General features: G+C 39.2%; 1 protein-coding gene across 3 annotated transcripts in view; it reads left to right on the top strand.

Moving 5' to 3' along the window:
• Positions 1-18,369, top strand: part of LOC134806008 (sex determination protein fruitless-like) — a 111,606-nt gene that overhangs the window by 33,620 nt on the left and 59,617 nt on the right. The window lies entirely within an intron of this gene.

The following is an 18,369-nucleotide window of genomic DNA, read 5'->3' as shown; positions in this document are numbered from 1 at the left end:
ACCCTGTAAAGGCACACAATAGTATAGTTCTATTCTACATATAATTAAGGTAACATATTAAATTAACGTATCAGTTATTTAATAACCTATCAGTTAGTCTCATACATTAATTTAGAAACTGCAACAATAACAACGTCAATAATGCACGTTATAATAAATGGCTGATTGAATTACGTAATTTGTCATGTGTTTTTAAAGGACCAAAAATATAGTGACATGTACTTTCTCAGAGTCACTCGTAACTGTAGCGATTATGGTTATACACAATCAGAATCCCTATTTCGTACTTGTGTAGCTAACTTAAATTGGTATTCTTAACAACCTTTGTTACCGATCTATCAGTGCTCTTATGATTATATTATAATCAATCCAATGCGCAATCCGAGATTGTAACTATATGTATGATGTACCGGACACTTGGCTCACTCTAGGATTGTATGATTTTAGTTTCGTAGTTTGGCGTCTAACGCAGTCCTATCATTCAGTATACATTTTATATCTCGACTGCTGGCTAGTTCCCAGTATAATTTGATCGCAAGGCTCGTAACAACATCGCAAATTCGTAGGTCAGATATTGTGACTGTTTTGCCAGTGTTCTGTCCCACCACGCTTGACAACCCTAGGTTCCAGTGGCAAAATCGTATTTTCTCGCAATAAAGTACACTTTATACTTTTTTCCGTTTATGCGTGGCGAGCTGGCGAGGCAGTGTTTTCTGTAAGCTTTGTGAATAGACACTGTGGCGCGGGAACGAGTATTGATGTCACATCGGACGCAACGTGCACTTACAGCGTCGCTCCGCGCCGCCAGTTCTAATTTTAACCGCTTACCTATCACTCTTCAATAGCGATCCAGCATAAGTGTGATCTCTGATTAAGCGTATTTGCTAAAGCTCTATATGTTGAGGTATATATTGGTTCGCTCGAGTCGAGTCTCGATAAGCGCTCGTTATAACGCCGCCAGTCAACAGTCTAGCCCCAGCCCTTGTATATTTTATCACTGGCGACCCGCTCGACGGGTGCCTCGTAATCTCCACAAAAATTAAGCTTATGATATTTGTTTCAAACGTTTATTTTTAGAAAGATATTTTAATGATTTATTATATGTTCACTTTTAGATGAACTAGATTTACTTAAGCAGTACGTTTGCTACGCTTTACGCTTGGGTATGCTTTAAGTGCAATGGGATGGGGCTTCAACGTGGGACATGGGATGGGGTTATTCAGGGAATCATAAAATATATTGGCTGCTAACATAATTATTGCGTTAAACAGTATTTATAAAGGCAATACCTATTGACAACATCTAATGGGTCCAGCAGCGTTTAAGCGGCTCTTACATATCAACTAAAGGGTTGAGAGGGCGAGAGACTTGTTTACATATACTTACGAAGTAACTAACTAAGTAATATTTATTTAGCTTAAACACGCGGCGTTAGGTTACGAGTACATATTGAATTCAAATAGAGGGATTCGAAGATTTAATCGACTAAACATATCACACCATAAGCACCAATATTTAAGACAAGAATGAGAAACTATGCCATGGTGTCAAAGTAAGTCTTCGACATAATGTAATTTAATTAAATTACTCGTTTAATTAAATTTAATTAAATTATTATAATCTAATTAGATTCAATTATTTTACATTGGTATTCAGTCGGTATTATTCTTTCCCTAAACAGAAAAGCCAGCGGACCTCCGGCTGATTTCTTGACTCTGCGCCAACTGACTTGCAGCCAAACTATGTTACTTTACAACATATATTTTGAATGAAACCATGGTTTTACATGGGAATGTTCCGAAATATAAGTTCGATTCAACAATGAAGAAAGTTGGATTATATAAAGACCGCAGCCATTCTAGCCGAAAATTATGAAAGAATTAATGACAAGTAGTTGATTAATCTCCCATCCTCCTCACAATATAATAAAGATAGAAACCCATCAAAAGTGAATTTTCGTTGAACTAAACGATGAATACATGAATCGAAAACCTAATAACATAAACTATGGAATTATGGATGTGACGACCCTTTCCCGTACTGGTTCTCATCAGTACAATCTGTCAAAGGACACCTGACCTGAGTGCTATTGGGGGAGACCTGTCGTCCGTTGTGTGGGTGAGATAGAACATTCTGGCTACCTTTGACTTGCTTCAGTCGGTCATCATTTATGTAGTCGGTAGATGGTATAAAACATAGTTCAGGGGTGAGTTAGCTATATAGGTAGGTACCTAGGTTCCACTAATATCTAAAGTTTCACCTCGTGGGGATTCATCTTGTACATATATGTATATGAATGAATGCCATTCATAAAAATCATTAGATACGCACCTCGGTGTACATATATACAGTCTACACAGAGGACAAGTCACTATAATTATTTACTTCATCGTTTTTACCTGGCGGGTCTTTTGACAGGGTCGGGGGCAGCATCAACTCACCCCTTAAAATTGGTTAAATTATTAAAATGGTCTACGTTTTTTAGCCCCACGCACGCTCAAATGACCGCACTATTGTTCCGGCTATGGAACATCAAGGACAGTTATATAATCAAACGATGTTGCGAAATCATAGCAAATGTTATACCAGTTTATACATAGATAAAGACTGTATCGTTAATTCTAGGGACAACTTTACTTAGCCGTTTTTTTTTGGTATTATATTTTTATTTCAAAATTACACATGTGTTTAATTAGTGCTTTAATAAGGAACACATTTCGTCCTGGGACCTCGACGTAAAGCATATGGTTTGGACAAAATTTACCCAATCCTCTCGAGTAACAAATACGACTGTGCGGACAAATACTACAAGAAAATTTGCGGTTTGCGAACAAGACAATATCACACAAAAAAAAACCGGACAAGCGCGAGTTAAACTCGCTTGGAGAGGGTTCCGTACGTCGCGATAAGGAATCTAAGTCTAAAAAAAATAATGTATTTATTAACCATTAAGACTAATAGTTACTACATACCTGTATTGTAATAATTATTAATTTATTTTAAGATTTTTATAATGAAATTTTGTTGTTTTAAATATATGGTTAGTTCTGAACTTGTCAAAGGGCCCTTCAGGTCTTCTTGCAGAATAATTAATGTACATTAGAACTTTGAATTTTTAATAATGAATACAAAAAAAATTTTTTTAACTAAGTTAGAGTCTGTTTGGAAAGAGAAGAATAGTGGAATGTATTGAGCCCCATACATACCACGACTCTTCTCTTTTCGCACAGTCTCTACAAAGGTTTTTTAAACCTAACCCATATTTGATTATGGTAACTGAAAAAAGTATGTATAGTGCCGGATTGTAGTGGGAAATTACTAAATATGTTATCTATTGTGGTATTCTGCCTTGAAGTGTATTCTTTAATTTGTGGGCTAAAACCGAGCGATAAAGGGTATTGTGATATTTCATTTTTTGTCTTATCCCGAAAATTAATATTGAAATCTCCCGCTATAATAATCTCTGCGGCACCCAGAGTAGTGACGTCGGGCTGAGCCCTCCGTTCAGATCGCCCCGCATGGCGCCCGCGCTGGGTGCCTGCGGCACCCAGAGTAGTGACGTCGGGCTGCGCCCTCCGTTCAGATCGCCCCGCATGCGCGCCCGCGCTGGGTGCCTGCGGCACCCAGAGTAGTGACGTCGGGCTGCGCCCTCCGCTCAGATCGGCCCGCATGCGCGCCCGCGCTGGGTGCCTGCGGCACCCAGAGTAGTGACGTCGGGCTGCGCCCTCCGTTCAGATCGCCCCGCATGGCGCCCGCGCTGCGTGCCTGCGGCACCCAGAGTAGTGACGTCGGGCTGCGCCCTCCGTTCAGATCGCCCCGCATGCGCGCCCGCGCTGGGTGCCTGCGGCACCTAGAGTAGTGACGTCGGGCTGCGCCCTCCGTTCAGATCGCCCCGCATGCGTGCCCGCGCTGGGTGCCTGCGGCACCCAGAGTAGTGACGTCGGGCTGCGCCCTCCGTTCAGATCGCCCCGCATGCGCACCCGCGCTGGGTGCCTGCGGCACCCAGAGTAGTGACGTCGGGCTGCGCCCTCCGTTCAGATCGCCCCGCATGCGCACCCGCGCTGGGTGCCTGCGGCACCCAGAGTAGTGACGTCGGGCTCCGCCCGCCGTTCAGATCGCCCCGCATGCGCACCCGCGCTGGGTGCCTGCGGCACCCAGAGTAGTGACGTCGGGCTGCGCCCTCCGTTCAGATCGCCCCGCATGCGCACCCGCGCTGGGTGCCTGCGGCACCCAGAGTAGTGACGTCGGGCTCCGCCCGCCGTTCAGATCGCCCCGCATCCAGATTCCGCGCGATCGAGACGCGCGGCGACTGATTTTGTGACACTGACATTGATATTAAGTTAAACATAGTGCCTACATTCTTTTTGCGTTGGTTAGGCGTAGGTATCTCTGTTATTTTAAGATAACAGATATACGTCTGACACAGCAGTTCGGCCTTCTCATTTAGCTACTTAAACCAATTATTTGTTATATGTTTGAGCACTAACCTCCTGCAGCTCATCATTCGACCTTGCGTGAAGGTGCACCTCTCTCGGATGCTTCAGGCCTTCGGCCCCACGCAAAGCTTGGCCCTCGACCTTTGCACTAGCTGTCCACACCACGTTTCACGTAAACAATTGCGGTTGTGACTTGTGGCCCTGATACAGCCTACCCGCAATTTCTGTTCTTAAGTCCGACTCACGCTTGACTGCAGACTTATAGGTTTTACACTATAACTGTTCTCTGTTTGAGCACTTACCTCCCGCAACTCAGCCTTCGGCCGCGCGTTTCAATGAGCCTCTGCGGGACGCTTCGGGCCTTCGGCCCTACGCGTAGCTCGGCCTTCGGCCTTCGCAATAGCTGTCCACACCACGTTTCACGTAAACCATAACGGCTGTGTCCCTAAAACAGCCCAACCGCGTTTTTTTTCTTAAGTCCGACTCACGCTTGACTGTAGATTTCTAATAGGTTTTCCTGTCATCTAGAGGTGAAGAACTATTATGAGTATTTTTTTCAAAATTTTTGACCCAGTGGTATCGGAGTTAAGGGGGGGGGGGGAATGGTAATTTTTTGCCTATATTCTTAAATAACTTCTAAATTATTTATTATAAAATTATAAAAAAAATATATTTGAGACTCTTAAAATAAGCCCTTTCATTTAATATGTAACACGATATGGTTTGCAAAACTTTGTTTTTTAATTTTCTTATTTTGCCCCCAAAAGTGCCCCCTATATTTAAAATTCATTTGTTTTCATTACATGTCCGTCTTTGGGTCACAGACTTGCATATGTGTACCAAATTTCAACTTAATTGGTCCAGTAGTTTTGGAGAAAATAGGCTGTGACAGACGGACAGACAGACGCACGACTGATCCTATAAGGGTTCCGTTTTTTCCTTTTGAGGTACGGAACCCTAAAAATCGTACTATGTAAACAGCAATTACACATGATTCGTATAGCTAAACATCTGGACATAGTCTAAGCATTTCTTTTCGTAAAAAAAAAGTTTAGGATCTGTGCATGGTGGCCTTTTAGAGAATATGGAATGCTTCTTACGACAACTATGACTTTGACATCTAATATAACTATCATGGAGTGTTTCTATCGACCCGCTCTAGCGATGGATCAACGCCATGAATGTTCGTTAGGCTTTGGTTTTAAGGCGATATGATTCGACTCATCAACGAATCTGAGGGGGTGAGGTGCGCGGCAAACCGTGAAGCCCCGCCCGCGCGTCCCGCGACCCGCTCGCCGAGATCGTGAGCGCGCGCCGCGCACGGTAAACATAGCAGACGGGTCACAGTATAATGATCTTATGATGGCAGTATTTTAACTAGACCGGGAAATGGTCACGTTTTAGAGTTTTTATTGTATATGTACGTATGTATTTTTTGCATTACGTATTTCTGATCATTTCATGTAGAATTATTATTTTTATATAGACATGTGTACTTATTATTGATCAGTAAAGAACGTTTTAATTTCATGACAGCGTGTTCGAGTTAAAGTACCTAAAGGAAAGTAACAATTTTAAAGGAGACGGTCAATTAAGGGTTCTATTTATAAAGGTTATTAACCTTAATCAATAATTTTACTTTACAGATTCCTTTAACTCAATACCGCTGCCGTGAAATTAAAACGTTGTTACTGATCAGTAGTACTTATTTATAAGCTCTAAAAACAAAAAAAACAGTTTCAAAGTAAATTTCTGATAACTTTTTGTCAGTGCAAGCCTTATGGTTTCTTTTTGGCAACATTTTACATGAAAATGTTTTTGGTGGGTCTCATTATCACAATTTCCAATACTTTTGTTGCCTAACTTAATAAATTATTGTTTACAATACCTATCGACTTTATACCTACTTTAATGATCACACAATTTTAACGAACCAATGTTTTCAAGAAAATAATTCAATTAAGTGCGAGTCAAACTCGCGCACCGATGGTACCTACATTTTATTAAGTACATTATATATATATTTTTTAATTAAGTTGTAACTGACTCATCATCATCATCTCAGCCATAAGACGTCCACTGCTGAACATAGGCCTTCCCCTTGGACCTCCATTCCGGTCGGAAGCGACCCGCATCCAGCGTCTTCCGACGGCCTTAACAAGGTCGTCTGTCCATCTTGTGGGTGGACGTCCTACGCTGCGCTTGCTAGTCCGTGGTCTCCACTCGAGCACTTTTCGACACCATCGGCCATCTTCTCTGCGCGCAATGTGGCCTGCCCATATATATATATATATTTATATATATATATATATATATATATATATATATATATATAACATTTTCAAGAAGCTATATAACATTTTCGCTTGTGGTGAAAAAAAAATGTATGGAGAACAGAGTGGCCAACTTTCTTAAAAATAGTTTATCTAATACTGATTCTAAAATGGTATCACACATGCTATTTACATTTCTACAAATAAATATATGGCCTAGATGGTGTTTAAAGTGAAGTATGGTGCTAACTAGTAAAAAAGACAAAAGTGCGATTATCTCGAAAACCACGAAACTTTTACTACACCTATAAGTGCATTTTCTGGACCAGCCTAAGCTGCCCTGTCGATGGTTAGAAGGTTGTCCATTAATTACAGAGATGTAACTAACCCAAATCGATAGTCACAGCAAGCGATTGCGATTGGATGGCACGTAGACTGAGGTATCGAATTGTGACGTATAATGAATTTTTATTTGCGATTTAAATAAAGCTAGAATTATATGGTTTTCGCGCAAGGCATTTAATACACCGACCGAGTAGGTCGCACCCATCGTCAAAATCTAAACTAACTGGGGATCTACTTTAAAGTTTATTTATGTTATTTCTGTGTCAAATTTGTTGTCTGTTAGGTGACGATAAATATATCCATATTTACAGTTGATTATCCACCCCTTATTTTTATTAAAAGAAAAATGAAAAATTCATATCGATTTACTTAGACGACTACCGATTCATAAAGGTGGTGTCCGGCTAGCCCTAAAATTAAAAAAAAGACGTAGAACGTAAACGTTCGTAGTGCAATTGTTTTCCTTTGTGATTTCGATGTGCGAGACATTTTACGTTGTATTGCTGTTGTGAGTGACAGATGTCAAATAACGCAAATAAATATGCACACAGTATATGTCGGTGACTTTAGTTCGTCTACGGATCTCCTCATTTCTGATTTGATCACGCAGAGAAACTCCGAGCATAGCCCTCTCCATAGCTCGTTGAGCGACTTTGAATTCTCAGATGAGGCCGATAGTGAAAGACCACGTAACTGACTGAATAACACAAAATATTAAAAAAAATTGTCTTATACCCGCCTTATTTTGAACTCCCTGTAATCACGCCCCATATTCCGCACCCTTCACAAATAATCTGATTTAGTAAAGTTTACTAAATGTTTTTTTTTATGATCTTGATCGCGTAATAATGTGTAAAACCCAAAATAGCGTCTTAAAACGTATTATTTTTTTTATAATGTGATCTTATTAAGCATTTATATGAGAAGAGCGACAAAATTTTACGCTAGTTATTTATAAATTTTTTTTCGTTTTCAATAAAGAAGGAAGTTTGAGAAAATTTTGTTAATTAACAATTGCCTAAATAACTTTAAGATAAATTTCTACAAGTAGTACATTTGTTGACATGTTTTAAGTACACCATAATTTTTTTTTAATTTTCAATGAATATTTAATACCTTTAAAATTATATTGAATGTTACGTAATCGCTTTTTCACGCCGAAAATGAGGCGTGGAGGACTGTGTTCAGCGTTGAATAAAAAGTATAAATAATGGAGATACAGTCCTGCAAGTATATAATGTTGTATTGGAAATATCCTCCTCTTTAATAATATTAACTAGATTTTGCCCTATGCGCGGGGCCCGAGGGCCCCGCGGTACGCGTGTTGTTTGCTGTTGGTGCTGTTGTTGACGTGTTGTTGTTGCTGTTGTTTGTGCTGTTGTAACTATTAACCTAACCCACTTTTCTGGTAGCAGTCCGTTTCTGTAGGGTTCGCAGTTCTAACCTAACCTAACCCACTTTTCTGGTAGCAGTCCGTTCCTGTGAGGGTCGCAGTTCTAACCTAACCTAACCCACTTTTCTGGTAGCAGTCCGTTTCTGTAAGGGTCGCATTTCTAACCTAACCTAACCCACTTTTCTGGTAGCAGTCTGTTCCTGTGAGGGTCGCAGTTCTAACCTAACCTAACCCACATTGTTGGTAGCAGTCCATTCCTGCTGTTGTTATTGTTGTGTAGTAGTTTGTTTTCCAAAGGGAGAAATAAATAAAGTTGTACTTTTGATAGAAAGAAAAGATCCGCATGCGAGAACTTCATTCCCGCAGCTCGGCCTTCGGCCTCGCGTGCTTGGGAAATCGTAACTTTTCCTATTGGGTCGTGTTTCAGCTCCAACTTCCTCCTCACGTGTGACGCTTCGGGCCTTCGGCCCGCCGGCTCCGCTTATCAAGAAAGTTGACTTTGTAGGACGTTTGGAGGAACTGCATTCACGCAGCTCGGCCTTCGGCCTCGCGTTTTGGGAGTCGGGGTGGAGGCTCCGGGCCTTCGGCCATCCACTGGGGTCGGCCTTTGGCCTCCCTGCCTGAAGCTCGCCCTTCGGGCTCGCTTAACACACTTTTTGTATAGGATTTTGCTTTGTTCGTCATTCCCGCAGCTTGGCCTTCGGCCTCGCCCAAAATTACTGGGGGTGGAGCATGCTTGGACATTCGAGATAAAGCTCCGGGCCTGACGGCCCTCCGCGGGGTCGGCCTTCGGCCTCCCAGCCTGAAGCTCGCCCTTCGGGCTCGCCTAACCTACTTGGAAATTTGAATTTGGCCCGTGTCCGCCGCCATTTTGGATTTTTCCAAAAATTTTTTTTCACATGGTAATTTTGGGCCCTCAAGCTCGCCGCATGTCAAATTTCAGCGCGCTCGGACCAACTTGAAAAAAATTAAAAAAAAAGTCGGCCTGTTTGAAAATTTTTAAATGCAGTTTGTTTTGTCTTGGGGGCCTCTATGACATTTGGTCGAGCACCCCCACCCATCTCGTACCGTTTAAAAGTTGCCATACAAAATTAAAATGACCATTAATTCCGCCATCTTAGATTTTTTCCAAAATTTTTTTTTTCATACGAATCTAGAGGCCTATATCTTTCGCCATGCCAAATCTCAGCGCGCTCGGACCAACTTGAAAAAAATAAAAAATAAAGTCGGCCATTTTGAAAAATTTTAAATGCAGTTTGTTTTGTCTTGGGGCCCTCTATGACATTTGGTCGAGCACCCCCCACCCATCTCGCACCGTAATATGAATACTTTTTGAGATATTGGGGAAATTAAAGATCTCTACTTTTTCCCCCTTTTTTTGCTTATAACTTTTGATATTTTGTGTGTGCTACTACACGCTTCGAATGCATTTTTCTAGGCATTATGACGAATCTAATGAGGTATCACACGTATTTTTAGGAGTATTATCTCTATTTTTCACCATATTCAGTTTCTCGAACAAGACTAATACAACCAAGCGCAAGATGAACTGTCTGTAGGCACCTTGAACTCTCAATTATATTTAATTCATGTCGACCGTGGTCAAATATTAAAATTAGTGATATGTATTTAGTTCTTAAATAATTGTATTGCGATATGCCTATTAGGGTAATTTTTTCAATTATTTCAGTTTGACATTTTATATTTATTTAAATTTATGATTATGATGATGAATTTGCACGTTTGACGGGCGTGGCGCGTTGCATGCGATCCAAAGCCGGGCGCCTTCGGCACCCTCATACTAAAAGCGTAACACTATACATATATTGTAACATCCCCATACTGTATCAATCCAAATAAATAATTTCTGATTTTCAAAGGACTCAAAGAGCACGAAGGAATATAATCATTTTGCAGATCGGACGTAGGTATATCAGTAAAGGTGAAATACTGTAAATATATCATACTTACATACTCACAATTATATTATCTAGGAATATAATATTATTTACCTACATTGAAATTGGTTGCTGACCTAGTGAAAATACTGAAATATTTTAACTGTTGATGTAGGAAAGCTAGGCGCTTTCAAGCACCTCGTAAAGTATTAGATGCTTCTGTTATCAGAAAGTGTGTTTTTATAGCACTTAGTGACTTTTTCTTACGTTTCATATGCTTTGTTTCCCATTGTTTGTAAATGGTAAAATCACGTGACCGCGCGGAACATACTGACGCAGGTCCGTCCTCTACAAGCGCTGCCGCGCGACTGAAGAGGGCGTAAGTGCGTTCGCGAGTGATGGCGGTTGCGGATTTAGTAGGTATTGAAACATAGAAATTATTTTAATGATGTTACCGAGACAAAGTGATCCAAATCATCTAGATTATCTTATTACCTATACATTTATGTAAAAAACAAGTCAAAAAAGTTTGTATTGTAGCTCTGAGATTGATTTATTGTTTAAAAAAGGCGTAACTTTGGATTTTTTTTCTATCGAGCAAAGTTTATCTAATCATGTTTTTGAGATCCAAAACATATCTGCCAGATCCTTAAGTATAAGATATATTTTTTTCACAATTTTAAAACATTGTTTCTTATATTTCCGATGGATTCAAAAAACTGGTTCGCTTAGCTCGTACGGGAAAAGCACGCCTTAAGCTTATTCTTCTAGCTGTCTCCGTCATTACGCTTGCATCAGAAATTGAAGGGATTCCAAAACATGGGGTGAAAAATCGTTTTTATGTAAAAATTAAAATTCACCACATTTATTCCACAGCTGCTCAATTGAACAGTCATGAAGAGGACACTTAGATAACATGTTTTGGCAACCTATTAACCTGTTGTTACTTTAAATCATACCAAAGAGTCGGTGAAATAGTCTCAAATTCAGCTCGATAGGCTTGTCCGGACTGTATTTGCTATACGGTATTAAAGGCATCATAAAGTCCCTAAAATAAAAAAAAAATCAAATTTTCTTAAATCAGATATAGCTTAAAAATACCCTCAGATCAAACTCTTAGAACATAGTAATACAAAATAATACACATGCCAACAGTTAGACCAGGTTTAATCTGTCCCTATACTTAACAATACGGTCTTTAGTGACATACTACAAGTAAGACTGTCCATATATGCAACACCCCTCTCTTGCAGAGTCACAAACAGTTTCTCAAGATGCCGGAACCCAAGCATCAGTGAGGCTGTAATGCTAGAGACTATTGTTTCTGCTCTACGATTACACAAGAACACTTTCAAGTGCAATCGGAGGCTCCCAATAATCACCTCAGGCCGTGCGATACGTCACCTGCACGAGTGCGGGCGAGTTGGGTTCTCAAACATACTATTGTATCCTGACCTCTAGACCCGTAATAACTATATGTAACAAGGGCGCTCATGATTTATTTATTTATTTATTTAAACTTTATTGCACAAAGTATATACAAAAATGTACAAATGGCGGACTTAATGCCAAATGGCATTCTCTACCAGTCAACCATAGGGCCAAACAGACATCTACAATTGGTGCAGAGAGAGAAATATACCTATTCAGTGAATATAAAAAAAGCAAACTATACATATGTTAAGTTTGATGTCCTAATTTCCTAAAAGATGGCGCTGTTACAAACGCAAACTAGGTAACGGCAGTTCATCGTAGAATATACATATAGAACTGTCAAATATGAGAATAAATGATTGGTATTGGTATCTTAGCAACTTATTCAAACAAAGTGGTCCTTCGAGTTGAGAAGTGAAGTGACTTAAGTGACATAGACAGTGCATTCAAAAGTGAACTTTAATTAGAGTACAATAGAACCTAATATTGAACTTAAGTGTCAGTGACTTAGAACATTTAGAAATATTTCAAGAAGCCGTCAGTCAAAATTGTCATCAAAATTACAAAATTAAAATTAAAGATTTCGCGAAGATAAGATAAATAAAATATATGTTAAGACCTACGAGTAAACTCGGAAAATTCGCCGCTATAAATCAGTGATATTTACAAGATTAGAATTTATTGAGTTGGAAAAAATAAGATTTCACAAATAGAAGAATAGAACACGTCAAAATTTTTTCCATGTCAAACAAAACAATCATGATTTCGGTGTGAATTTTCATAGTTTTAAAGAATAGTTATGTCAAAATGTCTCAAGAATTACCTGGTTTAATAGCCGAGCAAGAAAATATTTGTGGACTAATTCTCAAAGCGCAAGTGAACTTCAAGAAAACACCAAAAGCGAGATTAACAAGAGGGTACATCAAGACGCGAAAAGAATCCATAGAACAATATTTTAGTCAGTTCGTAGAAAACAATCGAGCCTTGATAAAAATATCAACATCGTCAGACAAAGCGAAGTACGAATATTTCAAAGACGATGTATATTCAGCATGCGAGGAAATGTTCCTAGATTTGAAAGCAGAGATGACAGATAGGCTTGAAGGTTCGACGACGGGTTGTACGAGCAGCATTAATCCAACACCAAGCACAAGCAGGGACGACGTGAAGCTACCGAAAATAGATATAGCGAAGTTTACCGGTAACTATCAAGATTGGACTTCGTTTTACGACATGTTTACGTCACTCATCCACAACAAACAGAACTTGAGCAGCGTCCAAAAGATGCATTATTTAAAAAGCTACTTGTCTGGAGAACCCTCTCAACTGTTGGATCATCTAGCCGTCACTGAAACAAACTACGAATTGGCATGGCTCACGCTGCAGAGCAGGTACAACAACAAGAGAGTTATAGTTAATTCCATCTTGAGCAAGTTGATGAATCAAAAGAAAATTCACACGGGCACTGCTAAAGCGATTCGAGAGATATTAGATACAACTATGGAGTGTCTTAATAAGCTGAAAGTACAAAACATTAATACAAGTTCATGGGATACACTTATTATACACATCATTGTTGAGAAGTTAGACGCCGAGACACATAAAGAGTGGGAGGAAGAAGCAAGTAACCTGAACCTCACAGAGTTACCTACAATGATCATGTTCAACAAGTTTTTAGCAAAGAGATTCCGAGTTTTAGAGATGATACAACCTAGCCAAACAACGAACATGAACATGAAGAGTACCTACCGAAGCACCCAGAGAGAACCTAACGTCACTGTCGAGTCTAAGTCATTTCACGTGTCACCAGCCATCAAGTGTGGTTTTTGCAAGCTAAACCATCATTTGAACCAATGCAAAGAGTTCCAAGAGCTAACACTAGAAAAGAAAACAGAGTTCATTCAAAACCAACAACTCTGCTTTAACTGCCTAATCTATGGTCATGCTGTCCGCTTCTGTAAGAGCAAGTTTTCATGTCAAAAGTGCGGAAGAAGACATCACACACTGTTGCACAACAATACGTACCAATCCAAAGAGAAAGAGCACAAAGAAGAAACAAAACAAGAGAGAGAAAGCAAAAATTTCAAGCGAGAGAGAGAATCTAAACAAGAACCAAAGCAAGACATGAAAAATAAGAGAGAGATAGTTGCCCACCTAACAACAGGAAGCATGACAGGATTGTTATCTACAGCACAAATTAACGTGACGAACCATCAAGGAAGAGAATTCGTACTAAGAGCCTTGTTGGATCCATGTTCTCAAGAGTCTTTCCTGAACGAGTCTGCAGCTCAAACTATGGGACTAAAGAGAAAACGTGTAAACGGAAACGTATCGGGTCTTGGTCAAATGAGCACACCCATCCGATTTGCTGCAGATATCGAGATTTCATCACGTCATAATCCTGAAAAGAAAATGAGTATAACAACCTACATAGTAAAGCGGGTCACAAACATCATGCCTTCAGAGAAACTAACCATCGACAACTGGGTTCACCTAAGAGACTTACAACTAGCTGATCCGACTTACCACCAACCAAGTTCTATAGATATTCTATTGGGAGTAGAAGTTTACAACGAGATGATACAGCCTGGTCTCATCAAAGGCGTTCCAGGCTCTCCCATAGCTTTACAAACACATTTGGGATGGATAATATCAGGAAAAGTCAGAGTCGGAACAGAACAAGAGCGAGAAGAGAAACCATTTATTAGTATGCATTTAAATGTCGAGTTGAACCATATGCTAAAGAGATTCTGGGAGCTAGAGACAATAGATGAAGAGAAACACAAGCTAACAGCAGAAGAGATCAAAGTAGAAGAAATATACGAGAAAACTACCACTAGAGACGACGACGGACGTTACATAGTAGATCTGCCAATGAGACATGACCCACCAGTTCTACCATCTAACAGCCGAGAGATTGCACTAAAACGCTGGAAGTCTACAGAGAACAGACTTAAGAGTAAACCACACCTATTAGAAGAATACAACAAAGTTCTCGAAGAGTACATGACGCTAAACCACATGAAGAAAATAGAAAACATAGATGAAGAAAATGGCGTGTGGCTACCTCAATTTGCTGTAATTAAAATGGAGCGAGAAACTAGCAAATTAAGGATAGTTTATGATGCTTCATGCAAGGGAAGCAACGGGATATCCCTAAATGACGAGTTGCTAATCGGACCCCCTTTGCTAGAAGATTTAAGAGCCATTCTCATTAGATGGAGAACATACAAGATAGCCTTTGTCGCCGACGTAGAGAAGATGTATAGACAGATACGAGTAAAAGATCAACAAACGAATTACCAGAGAATTGTATGGAGACCAGATTCAAAGGGACCCATTGAAGACTTCAAACTCTTAACTGTTACATTTGGAACATCCTGTGCGCCTTATCTCGCAATAAAAACTTTGAGGCAAACAGCAAAAGATGAAGGAGCTGACTATCCAAAAGCTCAGAAGATGATATTAAGAGATTTCTATATGGATGATTTGCTCTCCGGTACAGACGAAGAAAAAGAGGCTATAGAAATTCAAAAACAAGTTACTCAAATTTTAAGTTCCGGAGGATTCCCACTAAAGAAATGGTGTTCGAATAGCGAAGAGTTTATGACAGCATTAGACAAACAAGAAAAGAGTGAAGAAACACAGACAGTCGAAATAAAACGCAAAGAGAGCGTAAAAACATTAGGTATAACATGGGAAGTTAAGAAAGACAAGTTACTCATACCTAATCATATCAAAGATGTAGAAGACACACCTATGACTAAAAGAAGCGTTTTATCTGAGATAGCGTCAATATTCGATCCAATGGGATGGATCGCTCCAAGCGTCATACTAGCAAAAATATTTATGCAAGTTTTGTGGAAGAAAGGCATTTCGTGGGATGAAGAACTTCCGGCAGAACTACAAAAAGAGTGGCTGCAGTATAAGAGAGAACTACCAGCCTTGAAAGAAGTCAGCTTAGATCGATGGATGCACACTACGAGTAAATCAACGTGTTACATGTATAAGACAGAATGCGAAGAACAGAGAGCAAAAGATGGGAGATTTACCTGATTCTAGAGTCAAGCCATGTAGACCATTCTTCATCACCGGAACGGACTTTGCGGGACCAATAAATGTCAGAATGAGCAAGGGTAGAGGTGCCAAATCCTACAAGGCCTATATATGTTTGTTCGTTTGTATGTGCACGAAGGCACTGCATATAGAGGTTGTAAGTGACATGACAACACAAGCCTTTCTAGCAGCATTTAAAAGATTCGTTTCAAGGCGAGGTCATGTGGCAGAAATGTGGAGCGATCACGGAACTTCATTCATTGGCGCTGAGAAAGAGTTACTAGAAATGTGGAGTCAAGGGAAATCCAGTGTACCAGATGAGTTTATTTCGATGCTAGATAGAGAAGGGACGAAATGGAAATATATCTCTCCAAGCGCTCCCAATTTTGGCGGATTATGGGAGGCAGGTGTCAAGTCGACCAAATACCACCTGAAACGTATAGTTGGAGATACTACACTTACATTTGAGCAATTAAGCACGGTCCTGGCAGAAATTGAAGCATGTCTAAATTCTAGACCCATTTCACCCATCAGCGATCATCCGGACGATTTGAACCCCTTAACACCTGGCCATTTTCTCATCGGAGAACCCACTAATGTTATACCATCTGAGGACCTCGGAGATGTAAAGATGAATAGACTCGATCAATGGCAAGTGACAACCAGAATGGTACAAGATTTTTGGCGAAGATGGCAGTCCGAATATTTAAGTAGAATGCAACAGAGACCTAAATGGAGACAGCCTACTCGAGAATTCCAAGAAGGAGATTTAGTTCTAATAAAGGACCAGAGGCTACCTCCTGGCCGTTGGCCTATGGAACGAATTATAAAGAAGTACCCGGGAAAAGACCAACTTACCAGAATGTATGACCTGCGAACCTCGTCAGGAGTGTTACAACGTTCAATTTCAAAATTATGTCCTTTATTATGTGATGTAGAAAAATAGTTTGCGTCCGTAACAAGCTATTATTTTATGTTTGATTATGTGCAAGATTGAACTTTAATTTATTTTATTATTTTCTAATGACTTCACGTCATTAAAGGCGGGAGTATGTTAAGTTTGATGTCCTAATTTCCTAAAAGATGGCGCTGTTACAAACGCAAACTAGGTAACGGCAGTTCATCGTAGAATATACATATGTGACGTTCCACGGGAAAAGGTACCTTATGAGGGTTTCTAGTTTCGGAGATATGAAATGTTTTGTAAAGAGGTGAAAAAATGCTCAATTTTTTTTTATTGTGTGATCTGAAACCTTAATGCGTAACGTTTGTTTACCTGTTTTTATTTTTGTTATAAGTTAGTTATAAGCTTAGTAATGTCGTCTCAGAGTTTAGTAGAAAAGGTACCTTATGGAAAAAAGATTGAAAATCCCCAAAAAAACTAGTCAATACGGGAAAAGAAGGTTGGTAGAGAACTGTATTAGCATTCTGCAAAACTAATTTGATAATTTCAGTTCTGGTTGGGGCGCCTCGCAAATATTATAACCGTACATCGACCGACATCACAAATCCAAGTAGCCTGCTATTATACCAAAGTTACTCTCGTCAAATCTTTCTTAACTAGAATAATCTTCATTTGGTTTGGTCGCATGCAGTAAATCAGCCATTGGTTTGCTGAAAAATGCCAATACCCGACGCATTACCTTATGGAATATCTGAGGTCATTGAACCTCAATGCCGCTTATCTTCAATAGCAACCGAAATATATTATTGATAAGAAATAGACGATTTATACCATCTTAACCCCAAAATATTATTAGTTTATCCTAACTGTTCCATCATCATCATGCCTCATCATGTAACTTAATCACAAGGTACCTTTTCATTACATACAAATTATTGGTCTTTTTTAAGATTATTATGACGAAGAACTAATTAAATTTGGGGCAGTTTAATGTAAATTAATATTTTCTATTCATAAAAGATAAACTGTAATATGATTGATATTTTGTAGTGATGTATTATTAGATTTATTTCCATAAGGTACCTTTTCGTAAATGTATGGAGCAAATACTGTTATTGTTATGTAAGTTTAAAGTGGCATAAGGGGTTAAATATAGTATTTAGTTGGGGTTTTAGGATTTATTTCATTTGAATGACAGAATTTCTTTCATATGTGCTCAGAAAAATTGATTGTGTGTCACATTAAAAGTAAAAATATTCAATTTTGTGATTTTATATGAAAAAGTCAGAAAATACATTTTCACCTCTAAATCGGTATTGTTTTTTGCTTAAACTGTCTGTCAGTGTCGTTTTCTAATAGATAAAATTTAAATCTTGAGAGCTCATTGCAATCAATCGTGAAAATTAAATAAAACTTTATTTTCAAGAGATTGGTTATTATACACATAAATCAGTCGATATCAAAAGTTTCTATTTGCATTACAGAACAAGTCGCAATATTTTTTTAATCTCAGATATATAAGGTATTATTATTTGTAGTCAACTATATAACTTACTTCAGGAACATAGTTTTTTAGGCGACTAAACTTAAAACTTCTCTATCGTAAAGTTGCTCATTTCACAACATTATT

This window comes from Cydia splendana, chromosome 2 (genome assembly GCF_910591565.1).
Source record: "Cydia splendana chromosome 2, ilCydSple1.2, whole genome shotgun sequence".
Lineage (NCBI taxonomy): Eukaryota > Metazoa > Arthropoda > Insecta > Lepidoptera > Tortricidae > Cydia > Cydia splendana.
The sequence above is the reverse complement of the archived record's forward strand: the minus strand, read 5'-3'. Positions and strand labels throughout refer to the sequence as shown.